At 35.9% G+C, this 16,358-nt stretch overlaps 1 protein-coding gene across 3 annotated transcripts in view; it reads left to right on the top strand.

Annotated features, from left to right (window-relative positions):
• CSNK1G1 (casein kinase 1 gamma 1) overlaps positions 1–16,358 on the top strand; it is a 169,605-nt gene that overhangs the window by 28,683 nt on the left and 124,564 nt on the right. The window lies entirely within an intron of this gene.

Below are 16,358 nucleotides of genomic sequence, written 5' to 3'. Positions count from 1 at the left end.
CTGGATTTGGCTAGCATTGGGCATCCATGGTTTTCTTTCATCTTTACCAGTGTTATAGATTAAGAAATGTTATTTTTATATAACATCTTTAATGTGTATTTGTTATGTACAATATGAAACAGTGCTATGTGGCCTTTGGATGTTATACATTGGGCAACAAGAAAATAAAATTAAATAAAATTTATGTGAAAACAAATTCGTACAGTTTGAGCCACATCAGATTGTATTAATTCCTGACATGTTATATGGCAATTAAATTTGCAAAGGACCCACTTTTTCTAGTTTGTATCGTCATATGTGTAGGACTGGTAGAGTGTGCTGATGAGTCCACCATGAGTTTTGATGTGGTACAACCATTACATGGCACTGAAGGTTTTTAGGTTATGGCTACTAGGAATCATTTCTACCCTTGTCTGAAAACATTTATGGAAAAGGTGGTTTGCTAAGAAAATTATTGGTAGAATCAGAATAATAGAGGCAATGGTTCACCTAACAAAGAGCAAATTGCTTTAGACGCCTTTATATTTGACATTATAATTATAGACTCTGCTTATTTGTATTAAGAATGTCAATAGACTCCTAAGTAGAAATTGTGTTTTTATTAACTTGGTTTATTGTTTGTATTTGAACACATAAAATAGCATTTAAAAATATTTTTGAATTATTACATCTTATTAGTTGAGACATTATTGGGCTGATCTTGAAACTAGTCTGCCCTTTCTAAAGTGTAAAGCAATTTCTTAGGAATTAAAGAGCACCAATCACTTCCAGTACAGAAATCATGTGTTTTCACCCACTGGTCCTGGATCTGCTCTGTTTGCCCTAATTAGGAAATGAAGTGACCTTTCTTTATTCAGTCATAGAGTTACACCCATAGGAACTCTTGTAGATTTATTTCCCTAAAAACTTCATATATACACAGCTGCAAACTCGCATGTAGGCTAGGAAGTTTGTATTCTAAAAGTCTGAGTCTTCATGGATAGAGAACAGACTGACATCTCTCAGAGGGGAGGGGAATTGTGGAATTAGGTGAAGAAGGTGAAGGGATTAAGGGGAAAAAAAACCCAAAACTTATAGACACAGACAACAGTATGATAATTACCAGGTGGGGAGAGGTAGAAGAGGGTATAGTAGGGATAAATATAGTAGTGACAGAAAGAGACTGAACTTGGGATGGTGAACATGAAACAGAAGCACTCTGGGTTCTATTGCCCGCTGCCAAAAAAGTCATGACTCCCAGTGCCAGAGTCTTATGAAAAGGAAAGGAACTATTTATCCAAAAGTTAGATTTAGAACAATGGGGGAATTCTGCTGTTAAATCCCACTCCCTTTAGAAACAAAAAAACACCCATAATCACACAGCCCTTCTTCCCCTTGCCAACCAGGCCAGTCAGGGGTACTGTCGCTCAGGAAAAGAAACAGAAATCCGTAGCTTGGCTGGGCAAATTCCTGTCTGTATTCCAGCTTCTTCAGTTGTCCGTGCTTGGCTAGGCTTCTGTTCTTAATCCAAAACCATGTGGCCCCTCCTCATAGTGGGCCCGTGTGAGTCCTACCTATACCCTTTCAAACTGCGTGGCTGAGGCCCCACATGCCCTGCAGCTACAGAGTCAAGAGGCTTCTCCTTCCCGAGCCGCATGGTCCAGAGAGCCTGTCTGCTCCACACTTGGGTTTAAATCCCAGTGTGGATCTTCCTCTGTAACCCCATTTCCATCTCCTCCCACACTGGGTTATATATGCCATTCACCAAATTTCCTGGTGCCTTTGTTAGTCAGGGCAGTTGTGGCCCTTTGACACAGGAGCTGCCTCCAAGGGACTTTCATAGGCATAGGAAGTCCTTCCAGCTACCACCTGGCAGGCACCACTACTTAACATTACTAAAACACTGGCCAGTTTCTTGAGATATGCAAAGTAACTGTTAATGGCCGTGCTCTGCTTCCCCTTCCCCCACTCAAGTTAGTAGAAGTTTTTCCTATATTCCAGGGCAGCCCAAGTTCTGAACACCTGTTACAAACAATACAATACACAGATGATATATTATAGAATTGTATACCTGAAACCTAGATAATTTGATTAACCTATGCCACTCCAGTAAATTCAATAAAAATTATAAATAAGAAATAAAAATATGTTAAAAAGTAAATAGAAGTATGAGTCCTAAATAAAACTCATGCACTTAAGAGTATACTTCTGAAGCTTCCAGGAGCAGTCACCTGACTTTACTAACAGGTTTGGTTATAGCTCATAGCAGGTTAAAGAAGGCTGAAGGAAGGTGTTGCTAGAGCTGAAGACACCGGTTACATAAGAAGTGACTTTTAATACATAAGGAAAAAAATGTAGTCTTAAAACTACTATAAAAATATAGCAACCCGAGGCCATTTAGTATAGTAACATTTGGAATTATACACTCGTTAGAGCTAAATGACATAATTTTTCATAGAAATACACACCGGTTGTTCCTGGTCATCAAAAAAGGTTAAATTCACATAATGTCATGTATTTGGCTGCCTGAGAGTCCATGTGTGAGAATATGCTCTAAAATTATCTCTTCCTTTTCTATATTTATAGCTCATTCCTTTTTCTTACCGTATTGATTAGGACCATTGGTTATTTTTACTGTGACTTCTACTTAAGTATAAAGGTATATATATTTTAGTTTTAGGATTTACGAGTTTAAAGTTCAATTTAGTAAATTTATTCAAGAGATAATATCCTAATGATTGGACTAATAAAAGGTTATTATACTTAAAGATGTTTACATCTGTGCACAGGTGTAGTTTGACATATTTACCCACATATACATTTTTTAGAAGTTTTGGGTTAGCCACAGTTGTGGTTGGTAGAGGCATGATAGATTGATTTGACCAGGTAAAGGCTAATTATGAAAAAGAATGTTTAGGTAGGTGTGAGTGATAGTTGGGGAAGAGAAAATGATTAATCTGAAGATTAATATATTAATGACTTTATTGGAATATTCATTGAATCGAATTTTTTCATTTTCTATTGTAATGTCACATTTTCCCTAGGAATTTTGTAAATACCAGATATTATCAGTCTTTAAGAGGGAAAAATTCATGTCACTGATTTATGATTATTAACAAGTGATATAAAAGAAAAAGGGGCCCTGGCTGGTGTAGTTTAGTGGATTGAGCACAGGCCTGAGAGCCAAAGCATCGCAGGTTTGATTCCCAGTCAGGGCACATGCCTGGGTTGCAGGCCATATCCCCAGTATGGGGTGTGCTAGAGGCAACCATACACTGATGTTTCACCCTCTCTCTTTCTCCCTCCCTTCCCCATTTCTCTATAAATAAATAAAATCTTAAAAAAATTTTTTTTGAAGAAAAAAAAGGGGGCATGAGAAACCTGGATATCTTTTGAGTAAAATTTTTTTTCTAGAATTATAAAGCATTGTTTTAGACATGGACTTTTATGAAGCCAAATGTACAAAATGTTGTGTTCACTATACTGTCTTGATAACTGAATTGGGTCCTGGCTTATGGGAGTCCTGTGGGTGTGTGTATGTTTGATTTCTGAGCAAACTACTAAAGAAGGGTTTGTTTTGATTAATGCTTCACAAAGCAGTGCTAAAATACAGACTTTTGGGTGGTTTTTTTTTCTTTGTAGTGGGCTTACAATTGTTTCTTTTTCTATTGTGCTGTTTTTGGCTTTAAAAAAGAAACACCCTTCTTACTCATTGCTGTTAATATTTCAGAGTGAAACTGATAAGTATGTCTCTTAGTGTAATGGTTTTGAATACAGAATTAGCAGTGATTCTCCTTCGGGTGGGGAGAGGCTGTTTCCTCCTGTACTTCTCTCCAACATCTTTTTTAGTGTATTCACTAGGTTTTCAATTGAGGGGCTATTTGCCAGTCAGAGAATACTACTGCGCACATAGACTAAAGACTTAATGGATTATTGTGAATCCAGTATGGAGTCACAGGAATGGAAGAAGAAATTTCTGGGTCTGTCTGCAATTGTAGTAAAGATAAACTGTCAAACAAGCCAGAACAAATTCAAGTCCTTCTCAGGATTCTGTTTGTTTGGTGTGGAGGTGCAAGAACAGGAGAAACTCTGAACTCCTTAACCCTCTGTGTGGATATGAGGAAAGGGCCCTGTACAGGTTATGGTTGTCTTTTGTCCACTCATTTTCCTTGCCTGTATACTTCCTCCTACTGCTTTGAAGCTTTTTACAGGAAGAACAGGGATAATAGGAAAGAGTACTCCTGGTGGGCTGCCCCACAGCTCCTTCAATTTTGTTGTTTTTCCTTAGTGGTCATTCGTATTTCACCAATAAAGAAATTGAGACATAATCAAAGGTTACTGTCCCCAGATTATCTGTCTACTGCTTTACCTTCGACTCTTTTGTGAATCCATATTGTTTCCCCACCCTGGAGCTGTGAAACAGCCCTAACTTCCTTCTTTACAGAGCAGGTGCATGGATACAGTACTAATTTATTAGCCATTTCAGCCTGATTCCCTTTATTGGCAGATTGTGATGTTGGGACTGCATCACATTTTATTATAGAATATACCTGTAATTTTGTTTCCCTAAAAACGTAACTAATAGCCTACTGTTGACCAGGAGCCTTACCAATAATATAAACAGTTGATGAATACATATGTGTTACATGTATTATATGCTGTATTCTTACAATAAAGTAAGCTAGAGAAAAGAAAACGTTATTCAGAACTTTATAAGGAAGAGAAATGTATTTTCATTATTATTGAAAAATATTTACATATACATATGTGGATTCACGCAGTTCAAACCCATGTTGTTCAAAGGGTCAGCCGTACTTCCTTATAGTTATTTGATAAAGGACACTCCTTAGAAAGGAATTGGAAGGGGTGAAGGAGGAGAAGAATAAGGAAATGAAATGCAATGTACAAGGAAGGCATAATTTCAGAACCTTTGATGTAACATAACCTTAAATTTATTATCAGTTGAAAATAGGTGTCTACCTTTACTTCATTTCCAGTGATATGGGAACCTACCTTTAAAAGAAAAAAAGTATTTCTACTATTAAAGACCTAAAAATAATTGATATATTTTTGAAAATTTTACTTATTTTTAGAGAGAGGAGAAGGGAAAGAGAAAAGGAGAGAAATATCCATGTGTGAGAAAAACATACCCGGTTGCCTCTTGAACGCCTCCAGCCTGGGACCTGCCTGTAACCCAGGCATATGTCTTGACCAGGAATCAAATCTGAGACCTTTCGGTCCATAGGATGATACCCAACCCACTGAGCCACACCAGTTAGAGCTGGATTTATTTATTTATTTATTTTTTAAGTGTAAAAAATCACGCTGAGTTGGCAAAAAGTAAGATGAATAAAACGAGAGATCAAATTCAGAAAGGTTTGTAAGCACCTAATGACTGCTGTCCTATGGGCACCTGCTGGTTACTGATGACTTGTATTTTTGGTTTTTAAGAGGTGCACATGGGACTCAGGAGACAAAGAGTAGAAGCCATGCGTTATAGGGAGTCAGGCCAGAGATGCACCTTTGTAAAATCAGAACTCACAACTGGTTATGTACCCACCAGAAAAGGAAAAAGCAGAAACTAAAAATTACCCTAGCAAAGAGAGATAGTCTGAAAACTTATATCCTTCTGAGCCTTGGCCATGAATGGGGGGAGAAAGTTTTCCCTGAATATTTATAATTATAAACATGCTGTATAGAGTTTTGGGACCCTATTACCTTTGTGTTTCAAATAAAGTCTCTAAGCTGCGACTTGTGAGTAATATAGCTTGTGCCCAGGCAAAGACAGAAAAGTGAATCCAAATCTTTGCTGGAGGAACATCCTCTCAAAGGCTTAAAGAATTACCAGAGATAATATTCCATAGAGCATGACCTCTCTGTAAAAAAGCATAAAGCCCATGAGGAAATAGGTCACCCTTAGCAAAACAAACACCCAGATCAGACCCACAGAGACTTCAGGCATTGTCATTACTGGATACTGAATATAAAAATAAGTGTGTTATTGAATATAAACTATGATTGAAAAATAAAATATAAATAAATGTACTTAATATATCTGAAGAAACAAATGGGAGAATTGAAAGTATGACTCAATAATAAGGTATTGTCCAAAATAATTAGACAAAGTGAAGAAACAAAAATACAATAATTAGCCTTGACTGGTGTGGCTCGGTTGGTTGGACATTGTTCTACAAACTGAAAGGTCGTTGGTTTGATTCCTGATCAGGGCACATGCCTGGGTTGCGGGTTCAGTCCCTGGTCAGGGCATGTATATGAGGCAACCAATCAGTGTTTCTCTCTTTCCTTTCCTCTCTCTAAAATCAGTTTTTTAAAAAGGCATATACTTTGGCAAGTTTTAAAAAAACTTCCACAAATAAAGAAGATGATAAAAAATATAAACAGTAAAATGACAACGACCTCAAAACTATCAACAACTGAACATAAAAGAAAAACAAAAACTAAGCAAACAAGTAGAACAGGAACAGAATCACAGAAATGGAGATCACATGGAGGGTTATCAGTGGGGAAGGGGAGGGGAGAGAGGAGAAAAGGTACAGGGAATAAGAAGCATAATTGGTAGGTACAAAATAGACTGGGGGAGGTTAAAAATAGTATAGGAAATGGAGAAGCCGAAGAACTTATATGTACAACCCATGGACATGAACTGAGTGGGGAGAATGTGTGTGGGAGCTGGGGTGCAGGGAAGAGGGGAATAAGGGGGAGAAATGGGACAACTGTAATAGCATAATCAATAAAACATTTAAAAATATAATAAATAAATATTAAAAATAAAGTAAAATAGTGCACCTGTTGTGAAAATCTGGTTGGTGGTTTCTCGAAAGTTAAACATAGAACTACCATATGTCCCAGCAATTCTATTCCTTGAAGAGATATTTGTACATTATCATTCATAGCAGCACTGTTTATAGTAGCCAAAGGTGCAAATAAACCATGTCCATTGACAGATGAATGGATTAAACAGATGTAGTATATGCATACTAATGGAATAATTCATCCTTTAAAAGGAAGGAAATTTCAACACATGCTTTACATGGATGGACCTAGAAAACATGCTTTGTAAAATAAATCAGACATAAAAGGACAAATATTATATGACTCCACTTATATTAGTTACTTAGAATAGGCAAATTCATAGAGACAGTAGAATAGCGGTTACAAGGGCTCAAGGGGCGGATGAAAGAGCTACTTAAGAGGTTCAGAGTTTACAAACTGAACTAACAAAACAGAGACAGGCTCATAGATGCAGAACAGATGACAGCTAGTGGGAAGGGGAGGTTAGGGGGTGGAGGGACTAAACAAAAAGATGCTCTAGATGGCTCTAGTAGCACTTAGTTGTCTTTAACTTCATTTGAAACAATTTTGTTAGATTGTATTGTGACAGCTGTCATTATCAGCGAGCATTTTAAAAATACATCAAAATTGGCGAATTTTTGTGTAGCCATTTTAATATTGAAGCAAATAGGCAACATTTTCAGCAGATTATACACTTATTTCAAGAAAGGTAAAACCACAACTGAAACACACACACACACACACACACACACACACACAAAATTTGTGTAGTGTAGGGAGAAGGTACTGTGACTGATCAAACTTGTTAAAAGTGGTTTGCGAAGTTTTATGCTGGAGATTTCTCACTGGATGATGCTCCTCAGTTGGGTAGACCAGTTGAAGTTGATAGCAATCAAATTGAGATGTTAATTAACAACAATCAACATTATACCATGTGGGAGATAGCTAGCATCCTCAGAATATCCAAATCAATAAAGTTATTGGCAAATATGAAAAATGCGCCTTTTATTTTATGGAAAAAGCCATACAGGTTTTTTGGCCAACCCAATATATAGTTAAATGATAAATATTATGTATAGTTGACATATATATATATCACAGCAAAAAAACAAACAAAAATGTTAATATATGATTGGGAAAAAACTTAGCAGTCTTCTTTGGGGGTGAGGTTTTACTTTTAAGTTTTTGTGTCCTATTTTTCTGTGATTTCTGATTGTTTTTGCTAATAAGCATTTGTATAATCAGGGAAAAGGCAACTATATAACATATATATATGAAAATTTTAATTTTGTCCAGAGTTCTAAATTTTGTTGATAATCTTGCCAATTAAATTTTTTGGATTCCTTGATTAGATGATTTGCCATAGGACTGAAGTCAGTCATATACCTTCATTAACACAGAAGTAAAAATTCCTCCTGAACAGTTATGTTTTAATTGGTTACAGATGTTCTCGGTTATATCTATGTCAATTTTTTAACCTCTTTTTGTCTTGAAAAAATAGTTTTTAAATATTAGTTAAGGCATATGTACTATAAACATTACTTAGTGGTCAACTATTCAGTAGACTTCTGTTTAGAAATATCTTTAAGTGAAAGATCGTATAGCTCTAGACTGTTTTTAAAAAATGCTCTTTGTACACCCACAAAATGAAGGAGATAGTTTGTCTTATTCATTAGCCACACCAAAATTTTTTCATCAACTAAACAGGAAAAGAACATTTGTTTTTATTTCATCTTTTGTCTGATATCTTCTACACTATTGAAAATATTTATGGCTGTTTAGTTTGAGAAACAGTATTAATCAGGAAAACAAGATATTTCCTTTACAGTTGAACAAATCTTTCTGTTCAAATACAAATGGCCTCTTACTACTTTTGTTCTAAGTACAGACTGAAACATATGTCAGCCAGCTTTTGTATGCTCCTTGACACTGGCCTGAAGGAGGACTTGTCCATCCTTTCTTAAAACCTGGATAAAAACTATTCAAAATCCAATTTCCTGTGAAAGCAGGGCTTTTATAAAGGAAGAATGTAGATTATTTGCTCTTGTCCTAAAAAGCATAGAAGATGAGCAGTATTTATATGTGTAATAATTTCACCTGTTTTAAACTTTGTATGTAAGAAGTTGTTTTAAATTACTATTATAGTGACATATAAGCATTGACCTTGATTTAATGTCGTAGTAATTGAGTGAGGGACATAATCATTTCAATTAGCCATTCAACAGAGAAAGGATTAAAAGTAGGGAATTAACCACTGATTCATTTATTGTTTTAACTATTTGAACAGCTGGGTTATATTAATTCTGAAACCTTGTGCTTTTATAATTTATTATAACACTTATTTTAAAACTCTTATAATACACATTTTTAAAAATTTAATCCATTAGAAGAACATAGAATGCCTGGATTTAAGCAACAGATTTAACTTTTGTTAATTGATTATGAAGAACTTTTTAAAACTTGTTTTATTTTAACTCTGACTATACTTAAGGTATTTTGTGGTACTGTGGGGCATGATTAAGAAGAAATGGGTTTTTGCCCTTAAGAGGCTTGTAGTATATTGGGAGAACTAGACTGGTTATATGATGGTTTTTTTGTTTCTTGGTCATTTAAAAATATACTACTGATACCCCTTTTACTGTAGGTAATAGAGTGGATTCTTTCTCTGATAATAGAATCTGTAAACATTATAAATCTTTTATTCTGTAGAAGAATTTTGAGCATATTCAGTGATGTAGGTAAGTATTGAGTGCTGATTGCATTTATGAGTTTAATAGATTTCCTGGCCTTAAAACAAAGAAGAAAGAAAGGATATATAGAGTGTGGGTTGTGGGTTTTGTGTATATTGTGATCTTGTTTCACGATTTTGTTGTGATTAGAATAAGGAGTGAAATAAAGGGATAGGATCTAGTTAATTGAGAGTGCTTGCTAAGTAAATTTTAGTTAATTGTAAATAGTCCAGTTAAACATTTATTCACTGCTCTGTTTTGGGCATAGTGCCTGATGGTGTAGGTGCATAAGACAGCAGTCCCTGGTTCCATAGAGTCCCACAGTCTAGTGGGCAGACAGATAAAAAAAGTAGCCCCAGTCAATTAGTTTAGTGACAGATATACATATACATATATATATATATATATATATATACACACACATATATATATACCATTCATGTATACAAAATTTATATGTATATGTCGAATTATTCATTCATGCATCATAAGTTTGTTGAGCAACTACTGTGTGTTAGACCCAGTATTGGCACTGGGAGTACAGTGACAAACAAAGATTTGTTCCTATATTGAGGAGCTTACAGACATTAAATCTTTTAATTAGATTTTTTTTTGTTTCTATATAAGTATTTGAAATGAAGTAACTAAAACAAGACATGAAACAGTAGGAGTAAGTTGACTTTCTCCATTGGAGGAACTCAAATCAGAATGTAGTTTGTGTGGCTTTCTAATATTCCTTTGATCAATACAAAATGTTGAAGTTTTAATTTTTGCCATCAAAATGGTAGGGACTCTACTAATAAGTTTACGATAGGGTTTTTTTTTTTAATTAAGTGAAGAGTTACTTTAAAGCTTACCAATTCAAATCCTCACTTATAAAGTAAATATTTATAGAAGAGACACATTGTTCTTTGAAAGGTAGGAAGGGATGAGGCAATGGAGAGATCTCAATCCAGTAATTATTTGGGACTGTCACCAAGGCTGCCTGTTGGTTTTCTGAAGCCCATTGTGCTGACTGTCCTGTATTTCCAAACTGTAGTTATCAAAGCCCTTACTTTAAAATTTAAAAAATGATTGTAAGAGAATGAGGATTCAGAAACCTTCATGACTCTTTATACCAATGAGAGATGTTGTGGCATCTTTGACACTGGCTTCATTATGACAGTTTTATTATTTTTCTTGAGTAGAGAAGAAAAACCTGCCACGTGAAAGTTACTGGGTTTTTGTTTTTTTTTAACATGTTAGTAGGGAAAAAATACCCTTTTACTAGGTACTGAAATATATTTTTCCTATTAGCCTATGTGGGTTTACAATTCTTACACAGGGTGTGTTCTGCAATAATAGGTAGAAGTATTTGAAACACATGTTCATTTTCTTTGTAGATTGTCCTAACAAGCAATTCTTGTAAAATAAGCCAATAATCTGAATTTTTGCATTAACTCTTCTGGAAGTATCATTCCAAAGATGGAAATAACATTGTGATCTCTAGGCTTACCCTGAGTTAGAGAAAACCAGGTATTTCCAGGAATGAGCTTTTTGATGAAGTGTACTACTGTCATTTGTTAAAGTCTGTATCTTAAAACAATAAAACTAACTGCGAACTGAAGTACAGATATTTTCATGCGTGTTGATTGAGGTGAGGTATGATGTGATGAGACAACATGATGTGGGTGAGAGCTTTGGAATCAAGCAAATCTGAGTTTTAGCTCCCTCTCTGCTGTTTCTTAGCTGTGGTAGTATTAGGCTAATTATTAATACTTAACATCTCTAAATTTTATTTCTCCCATGGGTAAAGTGAGAATAGTAATGTCAGTCCCAAAGTATAGTTATTAAATAAGATAACATAGGTGAAGTGTCTTGTATAGTACCTACTATGCAGTAGGCACTCAGGAGATTTCTTTGTAGCTAAAACAAACCAAGAGAAACCTGAATATGGGAACGTGAATGTTATAAGCCCTTATGCTCCACAAGAAGAAAACATGTTATAGGATAAGGATTTCAGAAGGTGGGAGATATTTGCTACTTAAAGTAATTGAATTTAGAAAAAACAGTTAAAATACATATAGTGAAATATAATAAGGTTTTAAAAATTAATTTTTTTTTAGAGAGAGAGGAAGGGAGGGAGGAAGAGAGGGAGAGAAACATCAATGTGTGGTTGCCTCTCATGCACCCCCAACTGGGGGCCTGGCCCACAACCCAGGCATGTGCCCTAACTAGAAATTGAACCAGCAACCCTTTGGTTTGCAGGCCAGCACTCAGACCACTGAGCCACACCAGCCAGGGTGAGAGAAATGGGAATTTTCCCTTGAATAAGAAACAAATGAATTGAATTTATCTAGTTAAAAACACTAACCATGATATTCTGAACTTCTCTGTAGAAAGCATTATCATTATTTCAGATGCTCACTTTTCATAGTAAGACTTGTTCTTATTGCTGGAGTGAACAAGATACTTTTTGAACAAAGAATATTTCTCTTGTGAGTTTTCATCCTTGTTTTTGGCAACATAGATTATTTATGCTAAAGACATTAAAAGCTGTATTTCACCTTAACAGCATTAGACCAGAGGTTCCACACTGGTGTCTTGGACATTGTTTAAAATTTATTGCCAAAATATAAAAACTGGGAGCTTTTATTGAAATTTCAGTGCTTAGCAACTTCTTAAAAATCAGAGTTGGCAACATTGGGCCTGTGTTTTTATATGGCCAAACTCAGCAGGAACTGAGAGGTACTTCAGATGAGATGCCTGCTATTCACTTTATACACCTTTGCAGAAGTCCTCACTTATTACACTCCATCCATACCTGCCCCTTCTCAGCATTGCAATTTCTGTGTCAGTGAATTTATTTCTCGTTGCATGCCTGTTTCGGTGGAATTATTTGGGGAATTATAAAAGTCCCTGGTCCACTTTGGCCATCACTTGGGTTTTTTTAAGCCTTTAGACAACAATATTTACTTTTTATAATTTTAACTTTTCAATTATACTTTATTGATTATGCTGTTACAATTGTCCCAACTTGACCCCTTTGCCCCTCTCTTTTCCTATTTACTTATTTATTTTTTATTTTTTTATCTAAATATTGATATGGCAGAGAAGCCCCCAGAAAAGAATACTTAGAATTGGATTTAAAACAAAATCAGTGTCTTGGTCATGAGTTTTTACCTCCTGATGCTCTCTCATACCAGATAAAGATGGGTGAAAATTTGGGTCATACTTTTCTAATGACTGGTGCCTATTAATGACTGTAATAATGATACACTGCATATAATTAAGGCAGGACATAATTGTCATGGTACTTGGGGTTATGTTTTTCTTCAGAATGATGACAGAAATTAGGATCATGGATTTGAAGGTTTTAACTTCATTAAATCTGCTCTTTGGTTGAAAACCCAAGATTGAGAACTTACTTGTTCACTTATGTATTCCTTTGTTCATTATTTGGAAACCCACTATGCTAGGTCCTGTGAATAACATGGTGAACAAGACAGCCGTGCTTTCACAGAGCTAACACACAAGTGAACAAGCAGTTACACTGCACTGTGATTGCTGTGTGGTGAGGTGCTGAAAGAGTGCGTAAGAGTGGCAGGTGGTATGGAATTGAGGAGTCAGGAAAAGATTTCCAGTGAGAGACATTTAAGATACAAGTTAAAGAGGAACATAAGTTAACTTGAGGAGCAGAGATAAAAGGAGAGCCTGGCTTTTGGAGGAAATGAAGTAAAATTAGTGCTCATTAACATAATGTAAGAAGAGATTTAACGGAAATGAAGCTGGGGAAGTAAACAAGTGCCAGATCAGAAGGACTTGAAGCCACCTATTGATTTTACCTTTTTTCTAAAGGCATTGGGATGCCATTGAATTCCTTTGAGTTGGAAGATGTCATGATCAGACTTGCATTTTGGAAAGTTCCCTCTGGATACAGTGGTGCACAAATTGGTATAGGGAAAAAGAGAACTGAGAAGAGAAACCTGGAATCAAGGAGATTAGTTAGGAGAGTTTGTTCCCTCCTGGGGGAGAATAAAGAATGGAAAGAAGTTTATAGATGGAGTGTTACTTAAGAGCTAAAATAGACAGCTCCTTTGTGTTTCATTTGGGTGACAGGGGACATGGTTAGTGGTACAGTAAACTTCCTTTCACTTTCAGTGGAATCAATTACCTGTGTTCACCCTCATTCAGAAAATACCAACTAGCAACTTTTAAAAATAAACAGTTCATGAGTTTTAAATTGTGCGCTGTTCTGAGTAGTGTGATGAAATCTCACACTGTCTGCTCAGTCCCATCCAGGACGTGAATTATCCCTTTGTCTAGCATATCTGCACAGTATGCTCTGCCCGCTCCTTACTCACTCAGTAGCTGTCTTGTTGTCAGATTGACTGTTGTGTAATCACAGTGCTTGTGTTCAAGTAATCTTTATTTAACTTAATAATGCCATGTATAGATAACTTTTGTTACAGTATGTTGTTACAATGGTTCTATTATAATAATAATGGTTATTATTGTTAACCTTACTGTGCCTAGTATATAAATTAAACTTTATCATAGGTATGTATGTATAGGAAAGAAATAGTTTAGGTTTCAGTACTGTCTGTGGCATCAGGCCTCCAATGGGGGTCTTGGAACATATCTCACTCAGATAGGGGGGACTTGAGATAAGAACCCAATAGAATAAAGTAGGTTTGAGGTTTTCTTAGGGAGGAGATCAGTGGTGGGAAAAGTGGGAGCTAAGAGACGAGTTTAATTGGGACTGTTGAATTTGAGGTGTCTGAATTTTCTCTGTTTAGGTAGAAAAGTTGAGTATACCCCTGAATATATCGATCTCAACCTCAGGAGAAAGATGGGTAGCTGGAGATGTAAGTTAGGATTCATCAAAATGTGAATGGAAATATGGTATGGATACTTAAAACAATGTAGCACTGCCCGGGAACAGTGTCTTTTACATAATGATGCTTAAAAAAATATTTGTTGAGCCCTGGCTGGCATAGCTCAGTGGATTGAGCGTGGGCTGCGAACCAAAGTGTCGCAGGTTCTGTTCCCACTCAGGGTACATGCTTGGGTTGCAGGCCATGACTCCCACCAATCACACATTGATGTTTCTCTCCCTCTCCCTCCCTCCCTCCCTCCCTCTCTCTCTCTCTCTCTGTCTCTCTCCCTCCCTTCCCTCTCTAAAAAAGAAATAAATAAAGTCTTAAAAAATATTTGTTGAATGAATGCATTGCTAGAAGCCATAGGAGTGGTTTTGAGTGAGATGAGAGACAGGCTTGGACCAGTTTTTTGAGGAAATCAAACAATTCAAGGACAGGCTGAGTAAGAAGGAGGAGCCAGAGAGAGGAGGAAAATCAGGGGGAGAATGACAGCATGAATTCAAAGGGGAAGGAAGATTTTAAGAGAAAGCAAAAGGCCACCAAGTGTCAGGAGAGGAAGAAGATGAGGACTGAAAGTGTTCCTTGGAGTATGTGGTTTACCTGGAGAGGAGAAAGATACCAATGGTTATGGAGGATGAGATTAAAAACCCTATTACAGAGTGTTCAGGAGGAATGAGGAATTAAAAACAGGGAGCGAGGACACTCTTCAGTTTGGATATGAAGGGCCTGCAAGAGAGAGGATGGTAGCTGGACAGGAAATAATGATTAAGGGATGGGTGTTGTTTCTTGCGCTTTTGACGGGAAGGATCGGAAAGTGTTTAAATGCTCGTTATCAGAAGTCCGCAGAGAGGAAGAGGATAAATTACAGAGATAGTACAGTGAAGTTTATGAGTGATTTGCTTTGGGCAGGAGGGCCACCTGTTCTGTATGAGATAGGAAGGTGAAGCTTTGCCAGCATGTTTTGCTGGTTTGATATTAGAAAATTGAGGGAATTTTTAATCTTATTTCTTTGTTTCTGTTAACTGATCAGATAAAAATTTTAATAACTAAGTTTGCATGTTTATTTAAACTTATTTATGATGCAGAAGTGTAAAATAGAAATTTAAAGTTTCTTTCTTGCCCTTTAATCCAGTTTCTCAGAGGCTAACTGATGTTCAGTTTCTTATGTATTCTGTTGGACTTCTTATAAGTACATGTAAGCTGTATCAACACAAGGAGATTATAAAAGGACTTCGAATGTTGGTTTTCTGAAGTGGGATCATACTATACATATTATTATGCATATTATACATATTATTATTTTTTAATATAGTAATATATTTGCTCTCTTTCTAAAACCAGCACATTTAGAGCTACCTTTCTTTTTTAGTTTTTCTTTTCAGTACCCCATATACTACATGGTAGTATACTATTACATGGTAGTATATGTAATATGGATCTACTGTAATTTAACCATTGTCATAGTCATGGACATCTAAGTTGACTGTAGTTTCTTGCTATTAAAAATAACACTCAGTGAATGTCCTTATCAGGATAACAGGGGCTCGGGGTTTGATTCTAAAGTTATTACAACAGGTTAATATCCTGTATAGTCAGATATACTTTTCAGAAACACATACACTGCCTTCAAGTAAATTTAGTGTGGTCAGTGCTTTCTCTAACATTGGATAAGAATGCTGTTTCTTTAGTTGAGCACCAGATGAAGTTTTAGTGTGTTCTGTAGCTATAATGTATGAAAAATGCCTGTCTTTAAACAATGAAATTACATTCTTTGTTGTGAGATTCACTTATATTCAGAGCCCATATGAATATAGTGGGAGGGAACAATATTCATTTCTCCAGTTTATTGTACCCAGAGCTATTCCATTGTAGACTGTAATGGTGGGTGGATTGGGCTTTACTATTTTGTTTATTTTTCTAAGGACATAAGGTTTATGTGTATGATAAGGCTCCCTTATATATTTTAAGCACACATTTT

The sequence above is a fragment of the Phyllostomus discolor genome, chromosome 1, assembly GCF_004126475.2.
Source record: "Phyllostomus discolor isolate MPI-MPIP mPhyDis1 chromosome 1, mPhyDis1.pri.v3, whole genome shotgun sequence".
Lineage (NCBI taxonomy): Eukaryota > Metazoa > Chordata > Mammalia > Chiroptera > Phyllostomidae > Phyllostomus > Phyllostomus discolor.
The sequence above is the reverse complement of the archived record's forward strand: the minus strand, read 5'-3'. Positions and strand labels throughout refer to the sequence as shown.